Here is a 25,917-nt window from a genome sequence, read left to right on the forward strand (position 1 = left end):
TAGTCACCATACTGTGCATTAGATCCTCAGAAATTATTCAACTTATAACTGAAAAGTTGTACCCTTTGACCAAAAAAAAAATGCTTACTTTGAAAAGGTTTATCAATTCTTCATCATTGCCAGACTAGAATTTACAAATGGTTTTTGTGCTCCTATGCTTCAAACTTAGATTACCAAATTATCTGAGAGAAGATTAAATTGCATTTTAAATTTATATTAAGAGATGTTAAATGCCTAGAACTGTATTAAATTCTCTTATAGGACTTTTTCTCACTGGTTTCTGATATGATCCAGTGGCTCTGTGTGTGTGTGTGTGTGTGTGTGTGTGTGTGTGTGTGTGTGTGTGTGTGGTGATTGTGAAGTAGATCATCTTCTCTAAGAGGAAACCCAAGGCTATTGGTTTTTAGGATATATTTGCATGAGCCAGTGTAAATCCACCCTGGATAATTTTGCTCATGAGAGAAAAAGATAACACACTTCTTTGAGGTGAATAGATGTCTATGCACAGATATCTCTTTGAGGCAAGGTCATGGTGAGGCATGATATGCATACCTCTGGAGGAGATATATCTATTGAATCATGAAAATTTTGTATACAAAATCACTAGGACATAGAACATTAAAGAGAAATAGACAGGAGATTTGATGTCCAGGGCCTTGGGGTTATTAAGATTATACTTTCAAAATAGAGAATGAATTATACAATTATCAGGAAAAGATTTGTATTTGACAAATACAAATACAAATACAAATTTGACAGACCCAATATGAAATGTGGGACATGGGTAATACTGACCCCTAGGCGATGTGTGGATGTGGTTGGGGAATATATTTTGCCTACTCGAGAAACATTGTGTCTTCGTTTAAAGCCAGAACAATCCTAAATTCCCACCTGACTAGACTCCAGAGAGGTCATTTCAAAAACTGAAACAACACATGTTTTCCTTGCTTTCAAATTTTTCCAACATAATCGGTAGCCAGACAAAATATTAGTTCTCTTTTAGCCAAAAACTGTGGCATAAAAAAGAGATATGGGTGTTTCTGTTATAATTCCAGTGTTTGTGCTATTGGAAAACCTTCCATTCTGCAAAATTGAACACTAAAAATAAGGGCCCATGGGGAAAATAAAACAAGGGGAGACCACTCAAAACTGTGGAATTTTAAGAGCAGAGCACTGAAAATAAAAAACAGTTACTATCAAAATATATTATATATACGTATACCTACTGGCATCATTAACCCACTAAAGGCGGTTGCACCCGACTTCAAAGCAAGTTGGTTATTTATCAACCCTAAGTCCTGGAGCTCCTTGTTCCTTTGAGATATAAGTTTTCCAAAATGAACAGTTTTTCTCAAAACTAAAAGTCTGATCTAATGGGTAATCTTTTTCACTAATACATTGTTTTAATACAGGGATTAATGTCTTTACAGCTTCTTAATCTTGAGTTGGCAGCCTCACCAGTGAGTTTAACATAGTTGCACATGTAGAGATGTTCTTGAAGCACTAAAGGAAAGGGCTTTAGTAGATTAAGCTTCTTTTCCCCCCTAAAGATCTTCATGTATTGCTATGATTTTTCTTCAGTTGTGACAAATCTTGCTGTGGATAATGTACATTAAGCTACCAGAAAACTATATAAGAACCAACATTACTTCTGTGTTTGAAGAACAGCTTTCTCTATTTACTAGTCATACATGGGGTAATTTACATCAAAGAATTGGCTGTTTTACAAAAAGAAATCCTCCTAGTTCATGTGATGTATAGGGTTCCAACATCACGTAAGGAAGGCCAGATTTGTCTATATAAAACTATGTCTCGTTGGCTATATTCAGAACCTGTTTCATCATAATCCATGCCAGAGTTTTACAGTAATAATACAGTAAATAAGATTTTGCTTGTTGACTAGCAATGTAGAGTTGCCATGGGTGGTGGAGGTGGGCTTTAAGGAAGGGTAAAGTGATACCTTGGAAAAGAAAAAAGAAAGAAAAATGACCTCGATAAGCCTAACAAGTAGTTTTAACTGTGTAGTCTGAACTATGATGATAGATTTGTCTGACATCAAATGATCATTGACCGCAGTGTCTTCTTTTCCAGTTAGATGTTTATTCTTTTTCTCTTTCTTTCCTTGCTTGCTCTCCTTCACCTTCTTATTCTTTCAATAATGTTTTCTTTCATCCATGTCTTTTTTTTTTCTTTATGTACTTCACATTAGATATCTACCACGTAGCAAGAACATTGCTGGGTTCTAGAGATGAAACAGTTTCAAAAACAGAGTTACTGTGTTGTGGGAAGGTACATATTAAATGCATACTTGCACAAGTAGGTGTAAACTAATAAGTGATAAATATCACAAAGCAGAGGCGCTATCAATGAGCGTCAGAGGGGAAATATGTCTTTGTCAGAGATGTCACCTAGGCTTCCTTGAGCAAATGAACTCAGAAAAAAATGAGTGGGGTTAACAAGGCTAAAACAGGAGAGAAGAATATACCTGTCAGAGGGAATTGCTTGGGTAATGACCTTGCATCCCTAGTGAAGACAGTGCTTATGAGAAACTGAAGAAGGACTGGTGTGGTTGCTGACAGCTAAGAGGGAGTTTGGGATAGAGCCAGATCATGTAGCACCTGGTTGGACTGGGTGGCTTCATCTTTAAGCCCAGAGAAATAGGAATCATTGAAATGTATCAAACATTTCAAACATGAGATATATGATCAGATTTGCATTTTGAAAATGTGGATCTGACTATAATATCATAAGACCAATATATCAATTTTGTGCTTGCTGCAATTTTGCATCTTCAGAATATCCCTGGAAGGAAAGAGCAAGCCTGATGTTGGCATCCTGAATTCCGTTTTGCAGATAGAGAGACTGAGACACAAAGAAGGAAGCATATTTTGCTTAATTAGTCCTATTTTTTTCCTCACATTTTTTTCTCAGGGATATCAGTGTGCCAAGGGGTCACGTGGTAGCCGTGGAAGAAAGCGTATAGGTGTAATCACTTGACATTTCTTTGAACAGAGGTCCCCAGGCTCTCATTTTTCCCACTTTCAATCCAGAAAACAGCTTCTACTCCTGCCTGAGCTCTCATTTGCAAGAGATTTGTTTCTGGGTTTGTTTGGTTTTTTTTGTTTTGTTTTGTTTTTTTTCTTTTTTTGTATTCTGTAATGGCCACACCTGTGGCATATGGACATTCATGGGCCAGGGGTTGAATCAGAGCCATGGCTTTGACCTATGCCACAGTTGCAGCAGTGCTGAATCCTTTAACCCACTGAGCTGGGATGGGGATTGAACCCACACCTCTGCAGAGACCTGAGCAGCTGCAGATTCTTAACCCGCTGTGCCATGGCAATTATTTCTGTTTCCATTTTATTTGAGGTGTTTGTAGGTTTTTCTGCCACATTAAACATACATATCTTTAGGGATCTATCACCAAAAAGGGAAGTTTGAAAAGATCACTCAAATTAGCAAAAGAATAAAAGAAAAAGTTGGAGTTTTGGCAGTAACTTGTCTGCCTAAGGCTACATTGCCTCATTCCCTTGGCAACCACACTTACTATTAACAATTTTCATAAATAATTCAAGCCTCCCATCTACCTCCTCCATAATCCCTCTTAGCAAGGAAACAGCACAGTATGCTTCTTTATCAAGGGGTTTCTGGTCAGGCAAATCACACTCCCACCCTTCCACCTTCACACAAACTATTAAGGCTGAGCATTAAAGAGCTCCAGGAATAAGCTGTGTGCTGTGCAGAATCTAAAGGAAACACTGGATGCTTCCCCGTAAATTTTACACCCAGTTTGCCAACCTAAGTTTCTGCTCCAAACCTCCTTTAATGACACATATTTTCTGTTAGAAAGCAGAGTTGCTCTGATAGGGTACCATCTTCACAACTGAACAGTAGTAACAATCTACCTGGCAAGTTCCGTTTGTGTGGCAGCAAAACTGCTTGAAGTAAAAGTGTGAGAAGTGGGTCCTGAACCAGAAGCAAGAAATGGAGGGAGAGGGCACCAGCTGTAAATTTTTCACTTGTCTACTTGACTGTTTTTAGGGTCAAGAATCAGAGTAGCTAGCGAGGAGAGGTTGCATTTTCACAAAAGCATTTGAAGAAAGAGTTCTCCTTAGTGTTTGGTCATGATCAAATTTTCAAAACTCCCAGTTAAGAAATGGGCATCATGTCAACTTACCTACAGTTCAGACACTTTGAAGTGTGATTAAAGATAGTCTGATAATGTAAAAACAAAAAGAAAAGGCAGAGCCTCCTTTCCTGCTCTCTTGATTCTCTCACAAGCATCTTATCTAAATAAATCTATCTCTTGCCTTAAAAAAAAAAAAAGAGAAGAGTTTATCAGGTCAGGGCTCAGATAGCTTTACATTGCACGCAAACACACTTTCTTGGCAACATCTGGATTGTCTCAGAATTCACTGAAAGTTTTGAAAAGTAAATCATATTTGGACCAACCCTGGACTTCCTGATGTATCTCTGCTATTGAGTTCCAGACATGGTCATTTACAGAAAGCTCTAAGGATGATTTCCATGCATATCAAAAGTTGACATCTTCCCCAATTAAATCCCAGATCAGTAAAGACTGTTTATGGAACTCAAATTGTGTCTCCAGACATTGAAATGCTCACTAGGCAGCAAGTAATCAGCTCGCTTGGGTGGAGAATAAGCAGATTTGGGAATATTTCACAACTTTTGAAAAGTTATTCCTCCTCCACTAAGACACTCAATGACTTGGAAATAAGCACAGAGACAAGAAGAGGAAAGATAGAATTGAGGAAAAGGAATTGAATGAAGGGAGAATGGGAAGAGAAAGTCCAAAAATTGAGAAGCAATGAGAGTAAAAGGAAATATATCAAAGGGATGCTTCTTAAAGCAGGTAAGAATATGCGGGACTGAGTCCATAGAAGACTCCAGAATGATTTTGATCAGGACCAACCAAGAGTGTTTATTAGTCTGAACCTGCTGTTTGTATTTATGATGTATTGTTTGCTATCTATTTCTAAGCATGAACTCTTTAAACCCTCCTGGATGAGGTACACTAAAAGAAAATTAAAAACATGACTAAAATGTTATAATGTTAAAATACACCCCAAAATAGGGCAAGTAAAACAAAAGATTCAAGAAATAAAGTGGAGTAGAGGCATGAATGACCTTACTATTACATAACTGTATATTAGCTTTGGATCCTGTATTATAAGACAAAGGGAGAAGTGATTTAGTACCACTGAATTAGAACAGCAAAAGCAACCACCACAACAGGAGTAAACAGCCTAAAATTTTATCAGAACATTAACACTTCTGGTACTGAAAAATAATTATTTATACACCACATAAAATAAAGGGCATTGTTTTCACTGTGGTTTTTTAAAAAGAAAGAGAAAGAAAATAAAGAAAATCATATAAAAATAAAAAGTATTTTTAGTTTATATAATAGCTTGTAATTTATCACATAATTTAATTATTTCACTTGATCTTCACAAATGACCTTATGACTCATATAGGGCACATACAATGATCATTTTAGGTAAAATTTAAAAGACTACAAGTTGAATACTCTAGCTAAAACTGATGAACAATGTGCTAAAAATCAGGTTCTCTGACTCATAATCCAATTCTCTTTGCTTCTTTGAAAGAGCTCTGGTTTGAAGGTAAACCATTAAATTGGTGATTCTACTTGTCGGATTTCCTCAGAATTAACTGAAAATTTTTGAAAAGTAGAGCATGTTTGGACCCACCCTAGATTTCCTGATGTATCTCAGCTGTTGAGCTCCAGGCATGTTTATTTTATAGAAAGCTATAGGGATGTATAGGGATGATTTTCATCACATCAAAGGTTGAGATCTTTATGAATTAAATCTTAGATCAGTAAAGACTTTGCTCATGGAACTCATATCATTGAGATGAGCTCTTTGTGATTGGTCTTAATACAGATGTAGAACTTGAAAATCTAATATAAATGCTCCTAAATCTCTTTCTCCCAAGTGTCAGATGTGTCCAGATAGCCTTTGGCAAGGATGAAAATTAAGGGTCAATTCACAGTTGTGTGCCTGAAATGCTAATAGTGCCATATTGAGTATTACAAATGAATACACCTGCAGTAGTTCATTTGCTCTGGCCAAGCAAACTTCTAATAGAATGATCTTTCTGCAGGTAACAATGAATTCTGGATAAAATGCCAAAAATACCTGAAGACTAAAGAATGAATGCATGCAGGCAGATTCTGAAGGGAAGTTGATGTTGGCAAGAAGGGATCATCATAATGCTTTTTCCATTCTAATGTGTTCTTTTGTTTTGTTTTATAGCTGCACCTGTGGCATATGGAAGTTCCTGGTCCAGGGATTGAATACGTGCCTCAGCTGCAACCTATGCCACAACTGCAGCAATGCCAGTTCCTTTAACCCTCTGTGCCAGAACAGGGATCAAACCCACACCTCCACAGCATCTGGAGCCACTGCACTCAAATTTTTAACCCATTGTGCCACCCTTAGAATTCCCGTTTTGTTTTATTTGGTTTTTAGCCTTTGGGCAGCCTGAGTAGGGAGGTTAAAATTTAAATTGAAGGCATTCCCCTCATGGCTCAGTGGTTAACGAATCTGACTAGGAACCATGAGGTTGCGGGTTTCATCTCTGGCCTCACTCAGTGGGTTAAGGATCCGGCATTGCCATGAGCTGTGGTGTAGGTTGCAGACATGGCTGGGATCCCTTATGGCTGTGGCTCTGGCATAGGCCGGTGGCTACAGCTCTGATTAGACCCCTAGCCTGGGAACCGCCATATGCCTCAGGAGTGGCCCTAGAAAAGGCAAAAAGACAAAAAAAATTTAATTTGAAAATTTACAATGTTCCTATTTTGAAGAACCAAAGGATAGAGTTTAAAGCAATCAAGACTATTGCAAAGTAAGAGAGGAATCTCAAAAAGAGATAACTGGGGCAGGGGTTTGGGGGAGTGGCAGCTCCAGTTCTCTATATAAACTATTTCAAAATCTGGCTACCCATGAACTATGTGTATAAAGAAGCTGACCTCAATCAGCTCAGCTCAGAATAAAAGAGCAAAACTGAGATTTGAATTGCTCTCCAAAAGGCAGAGTTGGCAGTTTGAGTCTAATCGAGTTAGTTGCCTGCTAAAATTAAAATATCTACACTATTTGGAGGGAAATGATAGAATCCAGAGATTCCTCAACATAATATTCATAATATCCACAATACAGCTAAACATTTTGGGGTATAAAATGAACACAGACTATATGGGCTGCTCTTAATCGAAAAGATGATCAGTGGATGACCTAGATATTGGAGTTAGCAGATAAGTACTCTAAAGCAGCTGTTATAACTATGCTCATACTGAATGGAAGGATTGCAAATCTCAGGAGAAATATTAAAGCTATAAAAACAAACCAAATTTGAATTATGAAAATAAAAAAATATCTCATCTCACATAAAGCATTCACTGAATGGCCTAGCTGCAGAATTAAGATGACCAAGGAAAGAGTCAGCAAATGAAGAGTTCTAGATAAAAAGCCAATAAATAAGTTAAAACAAAATTCTGAAAAGTATTCAAATAAGCCAAAATGGGAAAGTAGAGAAGAACAAAGGAAAAATGAGAAGGGGCAAACAGAAAACAAACAATACAAAGATAGACCAAAGTCCAACAGCATCAGTAATTAAATATAATAAGCTAACAGCAATTTAAAAAGCAGAGATAATTAGGACAGATTTAAAAATCAAGACCCAATGATATACTTTCTGAAAGAGACACTTTAAATACAAAGACACAAATAATTTCAAGTAAAAGTAGATCAGAGTACTTTACCAACATTAGATAAATTATGCTTTAAGGCCAATGATATTATCAGAGATAAAAATGGAAATATAATTATGAATCAATTCATTAGGAAGATGTAACATTCATAGACACAACCTCAAAATACATGAAGCAAAATTAACAGAATTAAAGGAAGAAATAGACAATTCCCGAAATCAGACTAGGAGATTTCCTACTCTTCTCCGAACAACTGGTAGAAATAAACAACAAAGTAAAGACATAGATGACCTGAACAACACTAGTACCTGCACTGACCCAACTGATATTTATAGAACACAACCTCAAAACGGAACATACATTCTTTTCAAGTGTACATGCTATATTTAAAGAGATCTATTTAGGAGTCTTAAAATATATTTCAAAATTTTTTACTACCGAAATCATATAGACCGTGCTGTCTGAATAAAATGAATTTAAACAAGAAATTAGTACTAATAAGATATATATAAAAATCAATTATATTGGGAATTAACATGCTCCTAAGAAATTTATGGAAAATATTTTGAACTGATTAACAATGAAAATATGACATTTGAATATTTGTGGGATGTTTAGACGTTTAAGTAGTATTTCGAGTAAAGTTTATAATTTTTTCATTTATATATATATAAGATATATACTTTTTTCTTTTCAGATTATATTAGGTTATTGAAGTATATTGAATATTGTTCCCTGTGCTATACAGTAAATCCCTGTTGCTTTTCTATTTTATATATTGTGTTTTGTATCTGTTAATCCCATACTCCTAATTTATTCTTCCTGCCTCTCTTTCCCCTTTGATAACTGTAAGTTTGTTTTCTGTCTCTGTGAGTCTATTTCTGTTTTTTATATAGATTCATTTGTATTATTTTTTTAGATTCCACATGTAAGTGATCATACGTAATATTTGTCTTTCTCTTTCTGATTCCACTTAGTATGATATTCTCTAGTCCATCCATGTTCCTGCAGATGGTAATATTTCATCCTTTTTTATGACTAAATAATATTCCATTGAATGTATACATGAGATATAGATATAGGTCATATCTTCTTAAAACCATTGTCTGTGGATAGGCATTTGGATTATTTCCATGATTTGGTTATTGTAAATAGTACTGCTTTGAACGTGGGGGTACATGTAGCCTTTCAAATTAGTGTTTTCATTTTTTCCAGATATATACCCAGGAGTGGAATTCCTGGATCATAAGGTAGTTCTGTTTTTATTTTTGTAAGGAAACTCCATACTATCATCCATAATAGCTGTACCAGTTTACATTCTCACCAATGGTATATGTGGGTTCTCTTTTCTCCACATCTTCACCAGCATTTATTATTTGTAGACTCCTTGGTGATAGCCATAGAATTTATAGTTTTTAATTCTTATATCTAAAATCAGTAATCAAAATTTTGACTGTAAGAAGCTAGATAAAAAAGAGCAAATTTAACCAAAGTAAGAATTTGGGGGCAGAGTAACCACAAAGCTACAGTAATCAGAGACTGTAGCACAGGCATTAATATCTACAAATGGTCGGTAGATCAGAATAGATAGCTCAGGACCACTTAAATGGTCATATGATTTTTATGCGTTTTTTTTTTCATTATTGTGGTAATAACACTTAACAGGAGATTACCCTCTTAAGGAATTTTTAAGTATTCAGAACAGTATTGCACAATGTTATTTGAATTTTGAGAAAGTTGCCAAAACTATCCAGTGAAAAAAGATAAGTAATTTTAACAAATGGTGCTAGAATAATTAGAAATATTGGAAAAAATAACTGTACTCCTTATTACACATCGTATATAAAAATAAATTAGAAATATCCTAAATGTAAAAGCTAAGACCATAAAACTCCTAGAGGAAAAAAAAAAGAAGAATATCTTAATGATTTAGGCATAGGTAAAGGCTTCTTATTCAGTCACAGAAAGAACAACCGTAAAAGAAATATCAGTAAATTAAATTTATTGAAATTAAAAAGTTCTACCTATCAAAAAGCATTATTAATAATGTGAGTAGGTAAAAGACAGAGAAGAAAGTGACAAAATATCTGTTTGATCATATAACTCAACATCAAAAAAACACAACCGGATTAAAAAATGGACAGAAGACATGAATAGACATTTTCCCAAAGAAGCCATACAGATGGGCAACAGGCACATGAAAAGATGCTCAACACAGTTAATCATCAGATAAATGAAAATTAAAACCATGATGGGATATCACCTTACATCTGTCAGAGTGGCTGTCATCAAAAAAGTACAAAAAACAAATATTGGAGAGGAGATAGAAAAAAGGGAGCCCTGGTACAATATTGGTGGGAATGTAAATTGATGCAGCCACTGTAGAAAACAGTATGGTGGTTTCTTGAAAAACTGAAAATAGAATTACATTATGGCCCAGCAGTTCTACTCCTGGGCATATATCCAGAAAAAAACAGAAACACTAACTCAAAAAGATACATGCACCCTAATGTACACACACACACACACACACACACACACACACACACACACACACACACACACAATACAAATACTACTCAACCATAAAAAAGAATGAAATTTTTTCCAATTGTAACAACATAGATGGACTTGGGGGGTATTATACCAGGTGAAACAAGTCATACAGAAAAAGACAAATATTGTATGATATCACTTATATACAGAATCTAAACAATAAAACAAACTGTGAATATAAAAAAAAAGAAAATGACATAAATATAGAGAACAAATTGGTGATTACAGTGGGGGGGCACACAGTAGGTACATGGGATTAAGATATACAAACTATATGTATAAAATAAGCTACAAGGATATATTGCACAACACAGGGAATATAATTATTTTGTAATAATTATAAAAGAATATAACCCTTAAAAATTGTGAATCGCCATGTTCTACACCTGTAACTTATATAATATTGTACCTTAACTATACTTCAATGAAAATATCTATATATTTGTTTGTCAAAGTGTATGTACAACTCATACAACACAATAATAAAATAGACAACTAACCTAATGTAAAATGGAGAAAATATTTGAAAAGACATTTTATAAAAGAATATGTATGAATGGCCTATAATTGTATGAAAGTATGTTCAACATCATTCACCATATAATGCAAATTCAAATTATAAAGAAAAAAACACCATTGCACACCCACCAGAATGGCTAAAATTAAAAAGACTATAAACACCAAATGTTGGTTAGGATGTAAAACAAATGGAACTCTTATACATTGTTGATGGGATTCTGAAATTTTACCATCACTTTGGAAAATGGTCTGGTAATTTCTTCTGAAACTAATCCTATACATATTCTATGACTCAGAGACTCTACTTCTAGCTATTTATCCAACAGACATAAAAATATGTTAACAACAACAATAAAACTTGTATGAGAATGTTCACAGCAGCTTTATTCATATTAGCCCCAAATGGTCCCAAGTGTCCACCTGTGTGAGAATGGATAAACAACCTGAGAATGGATATATACAGTATCACTCAGTGTCAAAAGGAATAAATTATTGGTCCATAAAAAACATGAATATATATAAAAAATTATGCTGAGTGAAAGGAGCCTTGCACTTTATAAAACAGACTGCATAATGTGTGCATACTGCATAACATCATATTTATTAACGCTGAGAAAAATCTAATTTATGGTAGGATGCATGTGATATGCATACCATTCAGATGATAGAATGTTTGAAATGAAATGAAAGAAATCAACTCACCTGCTTTGCTTTTTGATGTGCAAAATGGAGCATTGATGCATCTTTGCCCAAGTGGTAGGCACTTCCATGGCAGTATGTGGTTGGGCTCGAGAAGTGGTTTGAAACTCCACAAATGCTTGGGTCAGGATGCAGCCTGGACCTCATAGCTCCTCACCAACAGTTGAGAGCAAGTGTTACCAGTTGTTCATCCCAATCATAGCACTTAAGCCTCTACTTTCAATTGTGATTTTGAAGAGCACATTTGGATTGAACTCTTAGCAGGATGAGTTTGCCATGAACTATGTTCAAGCATTTGAATATTTCAAGCTAGTAGATGGGATATATCAGTTTTGTTCACTTAGATGTAGGTGTTTATCTGCTGAAGACAACAATTTTAATTTTAAGTAATCTTTGTTTACCAATGTCTTACCTATGTTCTTAGTAAATGCTTTTCTTCCTCGAGGTCTAGATCCAAACATAGTCATAGGTTTGTGTAAAATTTACACCAATGTGAAAATATTAGCTAACTTAACTCTTCTATAAATTTTAATATTTACTTACATAGGAGTTTTTGCCTCTTTCAGTAAACTGGTCTGTGAACCAAGCCCTATGATCTTCACCAGATATTTATAGTCCTATGAACTGGGACCTCTTTTAGCTTGCACATTACTATTTCTTTAGTACCTAAAACAGTTCATGGCATATAGTAAATTGTCAGTAAATAACTTGTTGAATAAGTTAATAATAAAAGATCTATTTAAAAATATTCATTGGACGTTTCCTTGTGGCTGAGTGGATTAAGGATCTGGTGTTATTACTGCTATGGCTGTGATGGCTGCAGTGACACAGTTTCGACCCCTGCCCTGAGAACTTCCACGTGCTGCAGGTGTGGCCCCAAAAAATTAATTAGATGTTGTCAGTATTCTATATCCTCTCCTTCTAGAGAAGGGTATTTAAATACTGTGCAACATTTTTAGATTATAAGTTTGGAGAAGGCTTCTGGATATCATATATGTATTAGCATTGCTAAAAGGCTAAAAGGATATCGTTAGTTCATAAACAATATCCTTCCACTTGCGGCCACAGATGGCCATAGATGGCATTTATTCTGTGTAATAGGATAAACGTTACCAGTTAATAGCTCAGAAAAATAGAGGCTCTCTTTAAAAAGTCAATTATAACATTCAGAGACATAAAGAGTTAATACCTGACTAAGCCAGGAATCAGATTTCCAGTGATCTCAAAGCTGTCATAAATCCCTAAAGGAAATGAAGTACCTATGAAAGGAGAGAAAAGAGAAGACAGAAATCAAGTGCCCTTTATTCTAAGGAAGAAGCGTATAGCACCAAATTGCCTTAGAAAGATGAAAAATTGGGGTTACTTATATAGCAAGTCTGTAGATCTATTTTCTTACAGGAATTTTTGGTTCTAGGCTAAAACGCAAGTGTGGGGAAACTGAAAGAACCACCACAACAGCTGTACTTGAGAGTGAAGCAGAAAGTAGAGAATCTCTGTAAAACCCAGAACTTGAGGGCATTTAGTAGAAGAAAAACGCCCCTAGGTGAAGATGGCCTCAGAGAGCATCAGGGCACAGTAATGACTGCAGTTGATAATGAAAACCTCGGGCTATTGAGGAGTGACTGAGACTGGAGACTCATCTTCATATGTGTTTCCTTTTTCTTCCAGCCTTCTTATGCACATAACACTGAGTTCTTCTGAGTCAATAAGATGTTAATAGATGGGATGGATGTGTGTTTCCTAGAGTTCTGACCCATCAAATCTTTTACAAGTGACCCTCCATGCTCTTCCCCAATCTGCTGTCTGGATATTGTGCTTTGCAAAGCCACGTTTCGAAGATGGCAAAGATTCCGTCAGCCTGGATTTTGAATGACTGTGATAATCAAACATCCAGTACCTCTTATCTGGACCTCCTGTTTTGGCTTTTATTTGAGTGAAAGACAGACTTAGATTTTGTTAAGCCACTCAGTGTGCTATTAAGCCCCTGAGCCACTAGTTACATATATCTTGTAATATTTCAGATTTGGCTGGTGTAGCCACAGAGGTGAATTTTTAATTTTATTACTGTTAAATTGAAATAGCTGTATGTGGTTTATGATGACCATATTAGTGCAGTTCTAGTAGGGCTTGGCTGTATTTATTTTCCATTTGAAGAAAGCTTGGACTAAGTAATGACAGTTTTTGCCAGTAAAACAAGAGCCTGTATCTTATACATGGCACAGAACATCCTCAGTTATGGACCTCTGTGAATTTCCCCAGCATCCTTTTAACCCTGCTTAACCTCACACAGTGCCACATCTACTCCCAAATTATTCATACTGTTTTTCTAACCCATGCTCTTCCTCTGCCTCTTCTGCCTGACATGCTTTTCTCTTTCATGGCATTGGCAAATGACCTCTCATCTTTCAAAATTTAGAGCTCATGTCACCTCCCCTATGGGCACTTTTTTGGACACATTCCAGGATGAGTTTCTCATTTTCTCCTTTATGTCACATTGAAACCTATATCACCTACAACACTTCATTGCGTTTATTATTGTATGTCTCTCTTTATCTGTTAGACTATAAACTTTTGAGAACGGACTATGTTTATTTAACAATTGTTTCTGTAGCACTTAAGACAACATCAATTACAATGTAAATCATCAGTGAAAGATAACATAAATAGGAAGTTTGGGAAAGAGAATTCTATAATAATTCTTTACTATTCTTTGATTTGCATTATCTCCCAAGAAGGTGAGAACTGATTAAGGCTGGACCAATGTTTTCTGCCTTGTATTTATATTCAGAAGGATCTACTACCAATACTTTGCCCTCCGTAAGCACACAATCAGTGCCTATGGTTTATAGAATGAAACTACAATTGTACATTGCATTTATTTCTCTGTCAATCTTAGACTACATGTCACAAAAATCTCTGAGTCTCTGATGTAACTAATGACTACTGGAAATTAGCAGACCAGATTCTGACATATATGCCATATGATCAATATAGTGTATCGGTCAATTTCATTGATATATTTCATCTTACTAAAAGAAAAGTTCAGAATGAAAACACATTTTATCTTGTAGCCACTGGCCTATACCACAGCCATAGCAATGCAGGATCTGAGTGGGGTCTGTGACCTACACCACAGCTCATGGCAATGCTGGATCCTTAACCCACTGATCGAGGCCAGGGATTGAACCTGTGTCCTCATGGTGCTAGTCAGATTCATTTCCGCTGAGCCACAATGGGAACTCCTGAAGACAACACATTTTAAAATTCACAGAAAAACTTGAATTAAAATTTCTGGATCTCTTTCAATATTTCCCACATTTTGGCACAATGGCAAATCTTTGAAAAAATGGAACTTTTCATTGAATACCTCTGTTTTATAAACTTGAAGAATAGCTCAAATCTTCACCCTTTTCTATTATTTCCATTTATTCCTGTGAGTCTGTGCCTCTATCTGAGATAATTTCTTATATGCCAGTCTGCTGGCAATAAATTCTTTCAGGCTTTGTCATTTGTCTTTATTTCAGTTTTTGTTCATTTTTTACTTTTTTTTAATTTGCCTTAATTTATAAAGGGTATTTAATGGTATAGACTTCTAGGTTGGCAGTTCTTTTTCTTTCAGCTCCTTAAAGAAATTTCCATAGTTTCTATTCAAAAGTCTGCTATCATTTTTATTTTTGTTCCTTTAAAGGTAGTGTGCCTTTTTTTTTCCTGCTGATTTTATTTGTTCTTTTGTTGGTGAACTAAAGTAATTTGACTCTATTGTGCTTATTTATTTATTTCTTAAATGGGGTTTACTGAATATCTTGAATTTGTGTATTGTCTTTGAACAGATTTTGAAATTTTTCAGCCAACTTTTATTTGAAGGGGTGACATTTTCTTCTCTCCTTCTGGAACTCTAATTACACTTATATGCGACCTTTCTAATTTTGGAGAAACAGCAGTGAGTGATGATTTGGAGCGAGGTCTTACATTCTCTGCTCAGGAATTGAACCTGGGCAGCCTGGATTAAAAACTAGGAATCCTAGCCACTACTAGAGTAGCTAGAGGCTGAAAGCAGAACTGCCCTGATTCCTGCCCCCTGTTGAAAGCAGAATATTTCAAGGAAGCAAAGACTGTGAAAATAGGTATAAAATTTACTGTTAGAAGCACAGTACAACATGTGGGGGAGCACACAAAGGAGGAGTCTATTTATCTAAGGCAGAAGCAAGCAGTAATACACACCCAATGTGGAGTGTGCCAGAGAGCTGACTTAAACCACTTATATGGGGCAGTTCTTCTGGGTCTTTGTCTTCCTTTGGCCAGTTACCTTGTTTTATCTTTTACACCTGACCAGACCCAGGACTCCTCCCCCAGTCTGTGTGTGCATCATTGGCCAAGATGGGTTCCAACGCGAAGCATGGAGGGAAGGTTATCCAGACTTATTACGGCCTGGCACCCCTCCCTTCTGACCCAGAGGATGCATGTGTAGTTGAGATCTCCCTGACCCTGAGGATGAAGAGAACATGACCTCTTTGTCCTTCTGTCCAAGCAGGGCTCAGCCCCTCTTTTGATCCTTTAATTGCAATTGTTTTAATAAGTTCACAGAAGAAAAGTACCAGTTATTTGCCTTGTGCCTGTTATTATTTCTGTCTTAAAGTATAGATAGGTGGCTGGTTGTACGTGTTTGTCCTAGAGCCCACTTATCTCCAGCCTCATTTTGAATATGTCTCACACATGTCTTGTGCATTCTTCTGGTTCAGTTATTCAGTTTGGATATTTTTCTATTGAATGGTTTTCGAATTTACCAATTCTGTTTTCCACTATGTTTAGTCTTCATTTTAATTATCCAATGAGTTTTTAATTTCAGATATTATACTTTTCAGATTTTATTTTATTTTATTTTATTTTTGGTCTTTTTCGGGCCACGCCAGTAGCATATGGAGGTTCCCAGGCTAGGGGTCAAATCGGAGCTATAGCCTCCGGCCTACACCAGAGCCACAGCAACACCAGATCGGAGACACATCTGCAACCTACACCACAGCTCACGGCAACGCCGAATCCTCAACTCACTGAGCGAGGCCAGGGATCAAATCCGCAACCTCATGGTTCCTAGTCGGATTCATTTCCACTGCGCCATGACGGGAACTCCCACTTTTCAGATTTTAAATGTCAATGTGAATCATTTTTTCTAGTACACCATTGAAATACTTGCACTTTCATCTGTTTTGTCCAAAATCTTTTCTTTTATATATATCCTTTAATTCACTAATCATAGTTATTTGGAAAACCTGGTCTGCTTAGCCTACTGTCTGTCATATCCCTGAGGTCTTCATTGTTTTCTCTCTTGATTAATAGTTGCTGTTTTTTTCTACCTTACTTATTTGGTACATTTTTATTTTACATTCTGGACATTGTGGGATGATAAGTTGTAGATCCTCTAGATTATGTCATTAACTTCTAAAGAGAGTTATATTTTTTTTGATAACAATTTAAATTATTGGAAGTTTATCTCAATTCTGTTGAGACTTGCTTTCATGCTTCAGTAGGGTGGAGCTATTCCACTTTTGTTCTTACTCTTAGAAAGAAGACCTTAGTCTTTTCAAAAATTTTATTGAGATATAATTGACATATAACACTGTGTAAGTTTAAGGCATTCAGCCTGTTGATTAGATGCTCTTATACGTTGCAAAATGATTATCACCCTAGCATTAGTTGACACCTACATCACATCACATAATAACTATTTCTTTTTTGTGGTGAGAACATTTAAGATTTACTCTCAGCAACTTTCAAGTTTATGATCCAGTGTTGTTAATTATCATCACGATTTTGTACATTAGATCCCAGACTTTATTCATCTTATATCTGGAAGTTTATACCTTTGGTCAGAGTTTCCCCATTTCCCCATCCTATCCCACGCTCACACTCCCTCTCTGTAACCACCATTCTGCTCTCTGTTTCTATGAGTTTTCCATTTTTAGATTCCATCTATAAGTTACACAATGTTTGTCTTTCTGAGTCCTATTTCCCTTAGCATAACGTCCTCAAGGTCCATCCTTGCAGTTGCAAATGGCAGGATGTTCTTCTATCTCATCATTACACAATAACATTCCACTGTATAAAATATATGCCACATTTTCTTTATCAATTCATCAGTTGGTGTACACTTAGATTGTTTCCATATCTCAGCCATTGTGAATAATGCTGAAGTGACTATGGTAAAGAAGATATCTCTGAGAACTTGTTTTTGAATATATACCCAGAAGTGGAATTGCTAGATCATATGGTATTTCATATATACAACATTAGTTGAGTGTACATACATGCATTTATTGTATTGGTTGGTTTTGCTATTATGTATTTTGGATATTTACCCCTTATCAGATATATCATTTGCAAATATTTCCTCTTCTTCCATAGGTTGCCTTTTCATTTTGTTGATTTTTTATTTTGCCATGTAGCAGCTTTTGAATTTGATGTAGTCCCACTTACTAATGTTTGCTTTAGTTACTTGTGCTTCCGGTGTCATGTCCAAAAAAATCATTGCCAAGACCAATATCAAGGAGCTTTTTCTCTAGGTCTTCTTCTAGGAGTGTTACAGTTTCAAGCCTTACGTTTTAAGTATTTAATCCATTTTGAGGTAATTTTTGTGAGTGGCATAAGAGAAGGGTCCAGGTTCATTCTTCTGCATGTGGTTAACTGGCTAACCAGTTTCCCCAATGCCATTTACTAAAGAGACTATCTTTTCTCATTGAATATTTTGGGTTTATTTCTGTGCTCACAACTGTGTTCCATTGGTCTTGGTGTCTATTTTTATGGTAGTACTGTGTTATTTTGATTACTATAGTTCATAGTATAGTTTTAAATCAGGAAGTGTAATGCCTCCAGCTTTTTTCTTTTTTGGGATTGCTTTGCCTATTCAGAGCCTTTTGTGTTTCCAGACACATTATAGGTTTTTGGGTTTTTGTGTGTGTGTGTGTGAAGAATACCATTGGAATATCAGAAAAATAAATAAAGAAAATAATCCCATTTACAATAGTATCAAAACCAATAAAAATTTTGGAGTAAATTTATCCAAAGAGGTGAAAGATTTATACACTGAAAACAATAAGAATGTGATGAAAGAAGTGAAAGAACAAATAAATGGAAAGATATATCCGTGTTCATGGGTTTGAAGAATTAATATTGCTAAACTGTCCTACTGCCCAAAGTTATCTGTAGATATAATGCAAACCCTATCAAAATTCCAATGGTAATTTTTAACATTGGAGTAGACTGCACTAACAGTGTACAGTCATTACTCCTGCTGTATGATCTCAACTGGAAGCCTGAGATGGTCACAAAAATCTCTTTGCTTTGGTTGAGCCTACAATCCCACAATTTCTCAGCACTCTGCAGCCTCAGAAATTTCTGCAGAGCTCTTCAGCCTCCCAGTGGATTTTCTCTGCTAGGCTTTTTGGAATCTTACCTTGTCAATATACAGTTTAGGAAATAGCCAAGAGTCCTAGGGGGCATGTTTTGGTAGATTCTGCTGATCCTTACCTTTGGATCCTTCCTCTGTAATAACCTGTCTTCAAACCCCATGTCTCAGAAGCGTCAAACTTTAATCTCTGTTTATACAATCCAGCAAAATACCACTCTTCTTGGGCTTTATTTCCCTGTGCCATAGTTTTGGAAATTTTCTCAGGGAGGAAAGCCTCGGTTGATGTGGTTACTCTCACCTTCATGCTTCCTTTTTTTCAATGGCCAGAGCCTGGTATTGATTGTTAAACACTGCCTGCAAATAGTTATTTTATGTCCTTTGTTCAGTTGCTTATGAACAAAGGGAGGTAGGTTTGATACCAGATACTTTGCCATAACCCAAACTGAAAGACCCTACCAGTATTTATTTCCATGGTCATTCCTTCTCTATGCAAAGATCTCATACTTTCTTTCCTCATTTTTTTTTTAATTTTTAAGGATTTTTCCTCATCCTTCATAAGATTTACTTGCTTTCTCTCAAGAGCAAAAGTATTCTATCCACTTTTTTTAGGCATAGGTGAGTAACCTTAGGTAAGTTACTTAACCGTCCTGATTCTTATTTTATTCATCTAAAACAATCAGCATAATAGGCAATGTTTCTCACATTGTGTTCCATGTACTACCTACCTCAGAATTATCTGGGAGTTATATCAGAGTTAAAAATATAGATCCTTGAGGGGAATTCCCCTCGTGGATCTGTGGAAACGAATCCGACTAGTAACCATGGTGTTTCGGGTTCAATCCCTGGCTTTGCTCAGTGGGTTAAGGATCCGGCATTGCCATGAGCTGTGGTATAGGTCGAAGATGTGGCTCAGATCCTGCGTTGCTGTGGCTGTGGCGTAGGCCGGCGGTACTGCTCCAATTTGATCCCTAGCCTGGGGACCTCCATATGCCGAGGGTGCAGCCCCAATAAGTAGATAGATAGATAGAAAGATAGATAGATAGATAGATAGATAGATAGATAGATAGATAGATAGATAGATAGATATCCCTGAGATCCTTCAAGATTTTCTGAAATAAAATCATGGCTAAGGAGTTCCCTTCATGGCTCTTTGGTTAACGAATCCGACTAGGAACCATGAGATTGCGGGTTCAATCCCTGGCCTTGCTCAGTGGGTTAAAGATCTGGCGTTGCCCTGAGCTGTGGTGTAGGTTACAGACTCAGCTGGGATCCCACATTGCTTTGACTCTGGTGTAGGCCAGTGGCTACAGCTCTGATTGGATCCCTAGCCTGGGAACCTCCATATGCAGCAGGAATGGCCCTACAAAAGGCAAAAAGACCGAAAAAAAAAAAAAAAAAAAAAAAAAAAAAAAAAAAAAAAAAAAAGGCTAAATGGATCCTGGGGATTTTCCTTTTTACCAAACTGTATGGATGATCTTTCTGTAGACTAAAGTTAGAGCACACTGTGATTAGGCTATTGTAAAGATTAAATAAGTGATATTTTATGAAACTCCTGAAACATAAGTGCTAATAAATGCTAGATTTCATCTCACTGTCTTCCACCCTGTCCATTTTAGAAAAATGTTTTAAATAGATCTGCCAATATATTAGATATTTGGAAGCTAGAGGATAGAATTGAATGTACATTCAAATTATTGTTGCTATTAACTAAAATACTTCACAATCCAACTTTTTTGGTTCTCTTTTGGGCCATACAATAAAAGAGAAATTCAGCCTTAAATTTGATATAAGATATAGAACTGAAAAGTCAGTGGTCAGAATCCATCAGAATATTTCAGCCTTGTGAAATATGTTGAAAGGGTGACTATTTCTTCTCTTCCCCAGGAAATCTGAAAGGGAAACTAAGATTCAACAGGAATATACACAATGCATGAAAAAGGGAGCCAAATACACTGCTGTTCTGACTTGTTTATCAGAGTAAATTCTAGTAAAGAAAGAAAATATCAGAAACTGAGAGTGGAGTGAGGGCCAGCTTCACAGTTCCGCACAAAGCTAATTGTCTTAATTGTTGTAAGTGATTTAGAGGTTCTTAGCATTCATTAAAGTAAAATAAAAATGAATAACCCCCTAAGTAATATCCTTCTTGGCTTAATGACATAGAGAATCAATTGTGTGCAACATTTAACATGCATTTTTAGAAAATTGGCTTCCTTTTCAGAAATGGCATCCAAGACATAGCTGCAGGGTAATCACCATCAATTACCTGATTATTTCTCCTTTAGTTATAGCAAAATTCTCACTGGAAATAGATTACACCATTGGGGTTTTAAGATGATAATTAATCATGCATATCCTGCCCCCAGTACAAGTTTGGAATCAGTTAAGAATATTTGCCAAGGGTAAGTGGACAGGGACCAACATTCTAGCCTTATTTTTAGTAAACATAGATCAGGAAAAGTTTCTCGGATCTAGAGCCACAACTGGGCTTTCTACTATTTTTGCCACAACTGGAACAACATAGCTGAAGGAGAATTTGGATGTGCCAAGCAGGTTCACTTACCCAGGCTTATTGCCTACATCTGTTGAGCCCTATTAGTGGTGACAGAGAGGCAGGCCTATAGACTTGCATCTAGCAGAAATATCTTGGTCCTGACTTGTGTATGCTTATCTCAAGATGCAGGCACAGAGCACAATTTTCCCCTCATGGGCAGGGATATAAATAAATAGAATGAGGCAGCACTTGACTCAAATATATTTGTTTCCTTTACCAAATATTATGCCGCACATTTTTACTTTAGAGTCAAAGTAGGAAGTTGAGGTGTAAGGATGATAATGTATTAGGATTAAAGATGAAGTTTTTTTAGGACAGAGTACTGTACTTCCCTGTCCACCTCCACCTCCCTACTTGTCCACCTTCCTACTTGTGCTCACTCTACTATTTTGAAGTCTTAGTAGACTTCAAAACAAAGAGAATTTAGAATAAATGATAAAGAGCCAAGTAGTGTCATCAAAATACCCAAATGGTCATGTCTTTGAGCATGAGCACACACATTTGGAAAGATTTAAATATAGATATGTGTGTCTACTATGTTTCTTTCTTTTTTTTGAATTTATTTTTTGTTTTTTTATCTTTTGTCTTTTTAGGGCCGTACCCACTGCATATGGAGGTTCCCAGTCTAGGGGTCGAATCGGAGCTATTGCGGTTGGCCCCTGCCACAGCAATGCTGGATCCGCGCTGTGTCTGCAACCTACACCACAGCTCAGGGCAACGCTGGATCCTTAACCCACTGAGCAAGGCCAGGGATCAAACTCAAGTCCTCATGGATACTAGATGTGTTCTTTAACCACTGAGCCACGATGGGAACTCTGTGTCTATTATGTTTCTGGGAACACTGTGTCTACTATGTTTTAAAATCTCTCTTACATGTACTACATATTATATGTGTAACCCACATGTGACCTTATCCTTGAGCTTCAAATGAAGTTGGCTCAAACCCCATCCAATGAACAGTGGCAGAGATCCTGTGTGTTTGTATAAATGTGATTGGGCAGTGATATTGGGGGAGTGATGTCTGCATCATCTTTATCATCTTTGGGGCTGAGATCTTGCTTCTGATCAGCCAGTCTAGTGTCTGGGTTACCTTATTCTACCAAGTGTGCTGTCCCATTCCATGATACGTACATTGAATGCCACCTCTTTATTCCCTCTCCACCAAAACTATGAAAATGAAAACATTCCCATGAGGTATTTTAGTGGCTCCAGTCTCAGATGCTTTACTGAAAGTTTATGAAGATGGAGATGGTTTATATAGTCATAAAATTAAACTGAAAGTGAATATTTGCTCTCTTTTTTAAACAAAACTTTTTACTCTTAACACTATCTTATTTTCCATTCTCCTCCCCTCTTCTTTTTCTCTCTTCCCAGCGTCCTTCCCCTGAGGAATAAACTCTTCTCCTCCTCAGATTATTTTCATTTTTTTCTTGCCATTTTCTCCAGCTCCCATTCTGAAACTCATGCCCAGGCCGTCAAGGTCAAAGCTATAGGCCACTTCCTTATAGTCTCATTTCTCTGAGCTTTTACAAGGATATGGGGGCCATGTGAAGATTCAGTTCCCCAGTGATATGAACTATACCAGGAGTAGGTAGAAGTAGATTCCACCTGTTTTGGTTTAAATATTAATCCTTTCCAACTTTTTTATATATAAATTGGATACCTATAGTTTTATCTATCTATTATTAAAAGGCTGTTGATGTTCCCTAGATAAAATTAGCAATAGCTCTATAATTTGATAAATGCAATCACAAGCCCCTAAAGTCTCCAAACGAATATGATTGCTTACCTAGTTTTAATTACATTTCTGGTGTAAATTGCATGATTTCAGTGTATCTGGGTGCCTCATTGTTATGGGACAAAACAACAGCTTTTCCTGGGAGTTCCTTTCACGGCTCAACGGTAGCAAACCCGACTAGTATCCATGAGGACGTGAGTTTGAGGACCTGAGTTTGATCCCTGGCCTTGCTTAGGGGGTTAAGGATCTGGTGTTGTCGTGATCTGTGGTGTAGGTCATAAACATGGCTCAGAATTTGTGTGGCTGTGGCTGTGGACAGCAGCTGAAGCTCCAATTCGACCCTTAGCCTGGGAAGTTCTATATGCCATGGTGTGACTCTTAAAAAAAAAAAAAAAAGACAATCAATCAATCAACAAACTGAATTTTTCTGATTTATGATTCTACTACAACTAGAATTATTTCATTTATATGGAAGTGGTTTTCAGACAGATATCTCCAAGGTAAATAAATTATATGGTCTTTTTCTAAGAGCAGATTTTAACCAGGAAGTAGATGAGTAGACTCTAAGAACTCTGAGTTCTTGAAAGGATAAGATGTCACTGAATAAGAAGTGAGTTATAAGGAAGCAATTAGGGAGATAGGCCAAGTTTCTCCTCCCATACCATTTGGCTTGGTAGCCTTTCGGGTAACTCTAGTCCCTTTAGTTCTGATAATAGAAAGTTTTCAAACATAAGTCTGACTTATACTTTCACTCAGCAACTTTTGATAAACATTTTCTTTCATCTTTGCATTTTATGGTGTGATCCAAAGTCATTAATTTGGTTGCAGACATAGCAAACCACCTAACCAAGAGGGTTTCTAAGGAGATTGGTAGAATAATCTCCGAAAGTACTTAGCAACTGCCTGGAAAACACTTTCTGTGTCTGAGAATGCTGATGAGAGGGTTATTTTATAATCCTATCCTAAACAGAATGGGAAAAAAATGTTTCCTCTTGACTGGAGAAAAAGGTCAGTAATTTATAACATTCTTGGGCAAGTTTTAGCTTCCCAGTTGGTTAGTTACATCACTTGTTTTTAATATATGTAGAGATTAGATTGAAAAAAAAAAAAAGCAAACTGCAAACAGCTCTGGTAACTTTTAATTATCAATGAGATTCTAAAAATAAAACTAGTATTTTTCTGTCAAATGTTGAGAAGTAGTTAAAAAGCCCCAAGCTAGCAGCTAAGAAATAAATAGCACAAATGCTTAAAATGCAAGACTAGTTTTAAAAGTCTTTCTAGGAGTTCCTGTCATGGCGCAGTGGTTAACGAATCCAACTAGGAACCATGAGGTTGCGGGTTCGGTCCCTGCCCTTGCTCAGTGGGTTAACGATCCAGCATTGCCGTGAGCTGTGGTGTAGGTTGCAGATGCGGCTCGGATCCCGCGATGCTGTGGCTCTGGCATGGGCCAGTGGCTACAGCTCCAATTCGACCCCTAGCCTGGGAACCTCCATATGCCATGGGAGCGGCCCAAAGAAATAGCAAAAAGAAAACAACAACAAAAAAAGTTTTTCTAGGAGTTCCCATCATGGCTCAGTGGTTAACGAACCTAACTAGCATCCATGAGGACATGAGTTCAATCCCTGGCCTCGCTCAGTGGGTTAAGGATCCAGCATTGCTGTGAACTGTGGTGTACACTGGCGGCTACAGCCTGCGAACCTCCTTATGCTGTGGATGCAGCCCTAAAGAGGCAAAAAAGAAACAAAACAAAACAAAAAAACAAAAGTTTTTCTAGAGCTCTATTCACCCAAATTGGCTTGATTCTAAGAATCACCTGGATGTTTATTAAATATACAGATTTATGGGTTCAACCCCAGACCTGAATGTACCCTCCAGTGAAAGGGCCGAGGAACCTGTGTGTTCAGTAAGCATTCCAGATGCTTCTTATGATTAAGGTTTTAATACACTTTAAAGGGAAGGATGCATAAGAATCTTTTGTGGGTGTCTCCCCCCAAATAGATTAGTTCTCAAACCAAGACACTGAAACATATACCCCTATACGTAAGCAAAACACTATCACTAACTGGGTATGTCATATCCCTCAGGTGTTTTGCTGGGTAAATCTAGAATATCAGCCACTATTGAATAAGATTCATATCAGAAAGAGCTTAAGAAAAACCCCTAGAGGCTAGGAAGAAAAATTATCTTCCATATTTTTAATTTTCATGCTATTTATTCTGAATTATCACTACTAAATTTAACATTCTTTGCTTCACCCACTGCTTTCTTTTTAAAATTTTTTTATTATAGTTTGCTTTACAATGTTCTGTCAATTTCTGCTGTACAGCAAAGTGACCTAGTTATATATGCATTCTTTTTCTCATATTATCTTCCATCATGTTCCATCACAAGTGATTGAATATAGTTCTCTGTGCTATATAGCAGGACCTCATTGCGTATCCACTCCAAATGCAATAGTTTATATCTACTGACCCCAAACTCCCAGTCCATCCCTGTTACTTTCTAAAGTGTTTAAGGGTCAAGATAATTCCCTAGTCATCTTTGCATCTCCAGCCCTAATGCAAGGTGTGGATGATTTGGTAAATACTAAAATTGCTATGTTAAACAATTTTAATAAAAAAAAAAAACTTTGGTGCATAAGGACGGGATGTTCTTGGCATATATTCTTTAATAGCAAGTACATGCCAAGGGATGGCATT

General features: G+C 36.6%; 1 protein-coding gene across 6 annotated transcripts in view; it reads left to right on the forward strand.

The window, feature by feature from the left end:
* Positions 1–25,917, forward strand: part of LOC110260233 (uncharacterized) — a 748,649-nt gene that overhangs the window by 266,583 nt on the left and 456,149 nt on the right. The window lies entirely within an intron of this gene.

This window comes from Sus scrofa, chromosome 4 (assembly GCF_054392235.1).
Source record: "Sus scrofa isolate SSC_HxYL_T2T_F1_AM1 chromosome 4, Sscrofa_HxYL_maternal_Yorkshire_Landrace_v2.0, whole genome shotgun sequence".
Lineage (NCBI taxonomy): Eukaryota > Metazoa > Chordata > Mammalia > Artiodactyla > Suidae > Sus > Sus scrofa.